This window comes from Mastomys coucha, chromosome X (genome assembly GCF_008632895.1).
Source record: "Mastomys coucha isolate ucsf_1 chromosome X, UCSF_Mcou_1, whole genome shotgun sequence".
Taxonomy (NCBI): domain Eukaryota; kingdom Metazoa; phylum Chordata; class Mammalia; order Rodentia; family Muridae; genus Mastomys; species Mastomys coucha.
The window spans coordinates 102,065,790-102,073,614 of NC_045030.1; positions in this window are offsets into that span (position 1 = coordinate 102,065,790).

The window sequence follows — 7,825 nt, forward strand, 5'->3', positions numbered from 1 at the left end:
GGTGGCCATTGTCCTGGCAACAGGTCTGTGGACCCGCCCATATCTGCTGCAGGTTCTGGATGCTAACAAATGCTATTAATCTTTAGGCAAAAGAGGATGGTCCCAGAGAATCACTTTTTATTTTGTCAACTGAATTAATAAGTAATCAGACTTTCTTCCTACCATCCCTGTTAGTGTCGCATATCAGTTGGACCCTTCACTCACAGCACTGACAGATGTGGATGATTGGAGCCCAGGGACCCTGGTGGGGGAGATGGCAGAAGGACTGGAAGAGATGAGGGGGATTGCAACTCTATAGGAAGATCAACATCAGTTGGCTGGACCCCCTCCCCCAGAGCTCTCAGAGACTAAACCATCAATCAAAGGGTATATACCTGGAGGGATCCATGGCTCCAGATACATATGTAGCAGAGGATGGCCTTATCTGACATCAATAGGAGGAGAGGACCTTGGTCCTGTGGAGGTTTGATGCCCCAGTGTAGAGGTTCGATGCCCCAGTGTAAAGGGATGCTGGAGGGGTGGGGAAGGAGAGGGTGAGTGGGTAGTTGAGCTACCCTCATAGAGGCAAAGGGGATAGAGGAGAGGAGGATTGTGGGATGGGGGGCTTGTGAAGGGGTAACCGGGAAGTGGGATATCATTTGAGATGTAAATGAATGGAATGATTAATAAAAAAATAAAAAGAAACAACAACAACAATAGCAACAACAAAAACAAGAGTCTAATCCATCAAAGTCCATAGTTGTGGGAAAGTCTCTAAATGGACTAACTTTGTTCTTTTGGCTTCTGTAGCTCTGCTTTTGGCTAACTGTTCTTGTTAGCTGAAGTATGTCAACCCAGGACATGTTTGCTTGCTTTTTTTTTCCTTAAAAGCTCACTTTGAGAAAAACTTTCTATTGGTTTAAACCCAAGCCTGAGCAGTCTTCTCTGGTAAAGATCCTACAACACTTCTGCAGGTCTTACCAAGATCCCAGAGCAAGACCTTGAGATACCAGGGATTGGGGGAAGAATGCAGTGGTCAAGGAGCTCCTGGGGGGGGGTGTGCAACCCCAGGTCCCCAGAGTTACCTTTGATCAATCATTGCCTAATGCCTCACAGGAGTTTGACACCTCCACCTCAATAGGAAACAAATTAGAAAGTGGCCTGGTCTGTCAGCTCTGGAGGTAAATCTGGTTAAAGCACCTTCTGTATGGACATACAGGAGGGCTCAAATGAAACCACTGCTGGTTGGTTTCTGTGTGGAGGTGGGGAGGGGTCAGGTCTCTCATCCACCCCCCCCCAATGTAAGCTGAATGAATGTACACAGGGATGGGGGAGTAGTTCTCCCAGGTGAACATCCCTTCCCTCAGTGCCTACTCCAAGCAGCCTCAGGGAAGGAGAAAGTTCCCCTGTGAAGAAAAAAAGAAAGCTCCACTCCTTTTTCTTTCATGATTTATGTCTCTTTAATAATCAATGATCCATAAAACCCACCATTCTTTAGAAAGAGGTAGAAAAACTGTCCCTGGGCTGGGCAGGAGGATCACTGCCAGAAAACACAGCCTGGATAAGCAGGGACTTTCCCTTCTGTCCAAGGAGACTTCAAAATTTTTTCACTAGGTCCTTTTTAGAAGGATTAGGCAGTTGTTAAAAAAAATTCCTTTGTAACTCAGTCAGCCCCAGATATTGGAAAAAAGGTATAAAAACTAAAAAATAATTTAAAGGTTTAAGTAGGTCCCAGTAGCTAGAATTTGTTTTTTAAACTCCATATTTTATTTCCCCCATCCACCCTCCAAGTGTTCCACATCCCATACCTCCTCCCTAAGCCCCTGTCTCCACATGGATGCACCCATCCCTCAAGCCACCCGACCTCTAAACTCCCTGGGGCCTCCAGTCTCTTGAAGGTTAGATGCATCATCTCTGAATGAACCCCGACCCGGAAGTCTTCTACTGTATGTGTGTTGGGGGCCTCACATCACCTGGTGTATGCTGCTTGTTTGGTGGTCCAGTGTTTGAGAGATCTTAGGGGTCCAGATTAATTGAGACTGCTGGTCCTCCTACAGGATCGCCCTTCTCCTCAGCTTCTTTCAGCCTTCCCTAATTCAACCACAGGGGTCAGCTGCTTCTGTCCATTGGTTGGGTGCAAATATCTGCATCTGACTCTTGCAGCTGCTTGTTGGGTCTTTCGGAGGGCAGTCATGGTAGGTGAGTGCTTTTTGTGAGTGCTCCATAGCCTCAGTAATAGTGTCAGGCCTTGGGACCTCCCCTAGCTCAAATAATCTTTAAGAACAGAAAACTGAATCACTTCTCAGAGCCCCTAATCAGAACAAGACCTTTTTTCACAAACTGGTGCTGGGGCCAACCATGGCTGTTCTTGTTCTTGGTTCTTCTTGAGGCAGTGGAGGGGAAAGAGTGTCGGTGGGAGTAAGACTTGTTCTTACGAGATATTTCGGATTGCTGTCTAATACTAAAATGTTTACCTATCTATTATCTAAGTCACTTTGCTTCAGTACCTGTCCTGTCTTCTGAGTTCTTCTGAGGAGAAAAACTGTTTAGCATCTCATCCTAAAACAGTGGGGTATTAAGTAAAGGATTAATTGCTAGAGCCTTTCCCCCTTTGTCCAGACACCTCTTGCTTGCCAGGCTAGGGGAAGTTTGGAGCAATAAACTTCTATTGAACCAGGAGAAGAGAATCATGCTCACAGAAGAAAAAACTTTTACATAAGCATGTATACATAAACTCACATAAATTTATCTAGATTCATGCATGCATGCATCTTTCTACATTTCCATTCCAACCAGTTGCACTCAGCTTGCGTACATTCTCACACTTAAATACTTACACACACATCCATACTTACATATGCATATGAAGCAAAAGACCAAGCACCGGTGCAGAAAGAACTCACTCATTCCGGATGACAAATGAGCTCCAATCACTATTGCAGAGAGAAAGAAAAAGCTTCTCCCCTTTTAATGCTAAATGAGTTAAACCCAAGTTTGTGAGAAGAAAGCTTTCTTCTCTTTAGCAAGACTAATTAAGCCTGCTTTGCTATTGAGGAAAGCCCTATTCTGTTCCCTGGTAAGCAGAAGCCTGCTTGCTTCTCTGCTCTCTCTGCAGCTGCTTCTTTTTTCCTCTTTCCCTCTGTATTCTGCATATTGTTCTCTTCGGTTTTTAAAGTTGCCTTCTAGTTTCTAAGTTATTCCACTCTGCATTCTCCATATAATCATGCTCTCTCCTCCTGCTCTCATGTCACGGCCATGCCCTTACTCTCACTATCACTACTCCCAAAGCTATGCCGTTACTTCTATGTTCTTCTTGAGTTCAGTTCTGTCTAAAAAAGGTGCCCTCAGCTCAGTTCAGTTCTATCTAAAAAGTTCTGCTAAAAAAGTGTTTCTCGGGCTGGAGAGATGGCTCAGAGGTTAAGAGCACTGACTGCTCTCCCAGAGGTCCTGAGTTCAAATCCCAGCAACCACATGGTGGCTCATAACCATCTGTAATAGGATCTGATGCCCTCTTCTGGGGTGTCTGAAGACAGCTACAGTGTACTCATATATGTAAAACAAATAAATATATCTTTAAAAAAGTGTTCTCTCTTTTTTTGTACTCAGCACTTATACACCTTTCAGAATACATGATCACATAAGAGGTTTACAAGTTTACATCAACCTCTTGGAATTTTCTCTGAGTAGTAGATGCCTGCTTATTATCTCAGAAACAATTAAGTCATGACACTAAAGACTGGCAGAGTTTTCATTGCAGTTTTGACTATCAGGAAGGATTTAATAGCAGTGTTATCAAAAGAGCTTAATAATTATAATTTTAGGAATTCTTATAGGATCATCATTAAGGATTAAGAAATCATATATTTGTCTATATACTATCACTACAAGCCAGTCTATCTTCGTTGTTCTTCCGAGATCTGCTTAACAGTGGGCTAATACCTAGTGATTGTTATATATATTTAATAATAACAGGACAAGCATATTTTCCTAAAATGAATTTCTCTTGCGACTTGCCTATTAGAGCAAATATATTGAGGGACTTTATTGTGATGACTAAATAGTCTGCAGTCCAACTAATGCCCCAAAATGGGCAGCTGTGATGGGATGCCCAAGAATCTAATAGTTGCTCAGTCTCACAAGGCTAGTTGTTTCAGCAGGTCTTCTATAGGAGTGGGTTCTAACAAATGTGCTGGCAAGCAAGTGCAAGCAGTAGAGGAATAGTGAATCTTCCTTCTTCCAGTGTCCTTATGTAGGCCTAAGGCAGAAGATGTGACCCAGATTAAAGTTGTGTACCACCACACCTGGATCTGGGACTTGCTTTATCTCTTGAGATTAAAGGCATGTATTACCTTGCCTGAGCCTAAGCTTTTCATGGCCACTATGCCTCAAGATCTCCATGCCAAGATCCAGGTCAGAAACTTGTGTCTTCCAGTCTCAAGATCTGGATCACAGGTGAGCCTTCCAATTCTGGATTGTAATTCATTCCAGATATAGTCAAGTTGACAACCAGGAATAGCCATTACAGTATACCTAGCAGACTGGACAGTCTAGGGCATTATGTCTCAGCCAGATGACAGGTTTGTGTTCAGTGAATCAAAACCATAAACTCCTTACCCAGGAAGGGGTCAGAATGAGAGACCAACACTCCAGTTAACTCTGTGAAATCTGGCGTCACCAAGATCTGGCCTGGTTGGGGAGGATAAAAGCATTTGTTAGTTTTTAAATATACCTTTTCCTGGTGGGTAGAAGCATTTCCTACTCAGACTGAAACTGCTCAAATAGCAGCTAAAAAGTTTCTCTAGTCTCCTGATTTGGTCTCCCCCTAGCAATGGGCCCAATAGCCAAAACTTCTTAATTCATAGCTCAGACATTAATTAATCTATTAAACATAGATTGGGAACATTATCGTACATATAGACCTCAGAGTTCTGGTCAGGTAAAAAGAATAAACAGGGCATTAAAAGAAACTAAAAAACTCTCATTAGAGTCCAGCAAAGGATGGCTAGGTCTCCTTCCTTTTCTTTGACCCACTGCACCACACATGGGGAAGGATTTACCCTTCTATGAGATTATGATTGGAAGACCTCCTCCACTGCTTCCCAGTCTCAGAGACCAGCAGTTGGCAGAACTCTTTATCCATTCCTTTCTCAAATCACTGAAGCCTCTCCAGTTTTCCATACAGGGTATCCGTTGGACTATGTGAGAGACCCAGCTGTCAGCCTCTGAGTGTGGACTAGCACCAGTGATAGCATCCAGGCCAAGTGAGTAGCCAAAGGGGCCCTGGAACTAACCTGGAAAGGACTGTACAAGGTGGTTCTCTCTGCTTGTGTAGATGTTAAGGTAGCCGGGATTACACCATGGATCCACCACACCCAGGTCAGGAAAGCAGAAGCCACAGATACTGCTGCCAAACAGACTGTTTCTGGACTATGAACCCCCTGAAATTAAGGTTTCATTGTGCTTTGGGTCCTTGCACTCCCACTCCCTGCCCCTCTAACTCCTCCTGAGTCTTGTGTTTTGCACTTATGGATATGAATACAGGGGCATGGTCCAACCTCAATTTCCCCTCAGGTCTGGCCTGGCAACTGAGGCAGGCATCCAGATGCAAGGATTAGCTAGAGGGACTAGAGACCAGCCACCCATATTCATCTTGATCTTTGCTCACTGATGTCCGCTTTAACTGTTTGGTTGGAAAAAGGAAAGATGTCTAAGTTTATCTTTTGAGGTAGGAATAAAGACTTTACAATTCTATCATACCCTGCAGCGGGGCCCTCTAATTGCCAGGAATAGGATAGTTTCCATAGCAAAAATTGAGGCTATAAAACAGATGCTTCCTGCGGGGCAGTGGTGGCGCATACCTTTAATTCCAGCACTTGGGAGGCAGAGGCAGGTGGATTTCTGAGTTCAAGGCCAGCCTGGTCTACAGAGTGAGTTCTAGGACAGTCAGGGCTACACAGAGAAACACTGTCTCGAAAAACCAAAAACAAACAAACAAACAAACAAAAAAGAAAAAAGATAAAAAAACCAGATGCTTCCTAAAACACACACAGAAATATATATATATATATAGAAAGAAAGCCCCTCCCAAGAAACAACACAATAGGAAAATGTAATCCAATGGCCACAGAATTAAAAATCTGGAAATCCCTTTAAAAAATATTCTCACCTTTGGGAAGCAGGGAAACCCCGTGGAAGCAGACTGTGTGTCACAGGATGGGACCCTGGGGATAGAGTTAATCATTCCCAGACAGAAGTTTCTAGACATACAAATTTTGCCTTTTGCCTTTATAGTTTCTGCTTCTGGTTAGCTGTTTTGTTAATTGAAGTATGTCAACCCAGGATATTTTCATTTTGTTTTGGTTTTGGTGTTTCGAGACAGGGTTTCTCTATATCAGGGCTATACTGGGATTCCAAACACCCAGTGTAGTTGCCAGACATCTAATAAAGGCTTTCTATTAGTTTAAACCCATGTTCAAGCAGTTTTCTCTGGTGAATCCTACAACACTTCCACCTCTGAGAGTAAGTAGATTGGAAAATGCAAATTGTTTTTTTAAGTTACTGTTTTCAAGTGCAACTTTTTTGTAAGTTTTCAGCACAAAATCATAATTACATTCTGAACGAAAATATACCACCCAAAGGGGAAATACTTATTGAAAACTGAAGTTGATATTGCAGTATGTAGGTATCATTCTCATTTTTCTTTCCACATTTTGAAGTATCTGAAAACAGAGCCAGTCCTGTTGGCACACGCTCATAGTACCAGTACTCGGGAGGTGGAGCTCAAGGCCAGTCGCATTTTCATAGTCAGTTTAAGGCTAGCCTGAGATGTAGAGTGGAATAACACATGTGCTTTCTCTCTCTCTCTCTCTCTCTCTCTCTCTCTCTCTCTCTCTCTCTCTCTCTCTCTTTCTCTCTCTCTCTCTCTCTCTCTCCACCCCCTCTCTCTTTCACACACATACACACACACACACACACACACACGCATACACAGAACAAACAAAAAAGAAAATTAAGTTATATCTACAAATGACACAGCATTTCTAATCTCAATGAGATCTTCTATGAAGAAGGTCATTTTAGTGATGTTTTGGGTTATAAAGTACACATAATATTTTACAGGGGTGTTGTTTACCTTAGCACCACTTCTCTCATTATTATTTCTCCTTTTGTGTATATGTATGGGTGTGGGTGTGGGTGTGGGTGTGTGAGAGAGAGGGGAGTGGAGAGAGAAAGAAGGTGGGTGGCCTACTTGTAGGCTATAACACGCTTGTAGAGGCCAGAGGACAACTTTCAGGAGTCAGTTTTCTGTTTCCATTATGTGCATTCCAGGGATTGAATTCAGGGCACCATTGCTTGGCAGTAAGTACCTTTATCTTTTTGAGCCACCTCACTGGCCTCTCATTGTCATTCTTATGAGACAAACATTATAACCATTGTGCTTATGAAAATGGCCCTTCCCAATGGTCTTTTAGATTGATTCCTGTTGTTCTATGGGAGAGTACTTTATCTTCATCATTGATGGAGCATTTCATCGAATGGATGCACTATGACATACTAACACAGTCCTACAGGAATGGAGATTTGCTTCAAGTGCAGCCTAAACACTTGCTGGCTCGTTGGAGATGATGGCTTTTAGCACCCAAGTAGCCCTCTTAGTAGTCCTTTGTTTTGTCATTAATTTAAATTTAATGAGAAGTTAGAAAACAGAGTAAAACAAACAAAAAGTGAGAAAGGAGAAATCTGTTGCTTGGACAAAGAATGAAACTGATAAAAGGTTTGGTGAGATACATTATAAAATAAAAACAAGCAAATTGGGTAGGCATTTTTCTTTTCTTTCTCTTCTTCT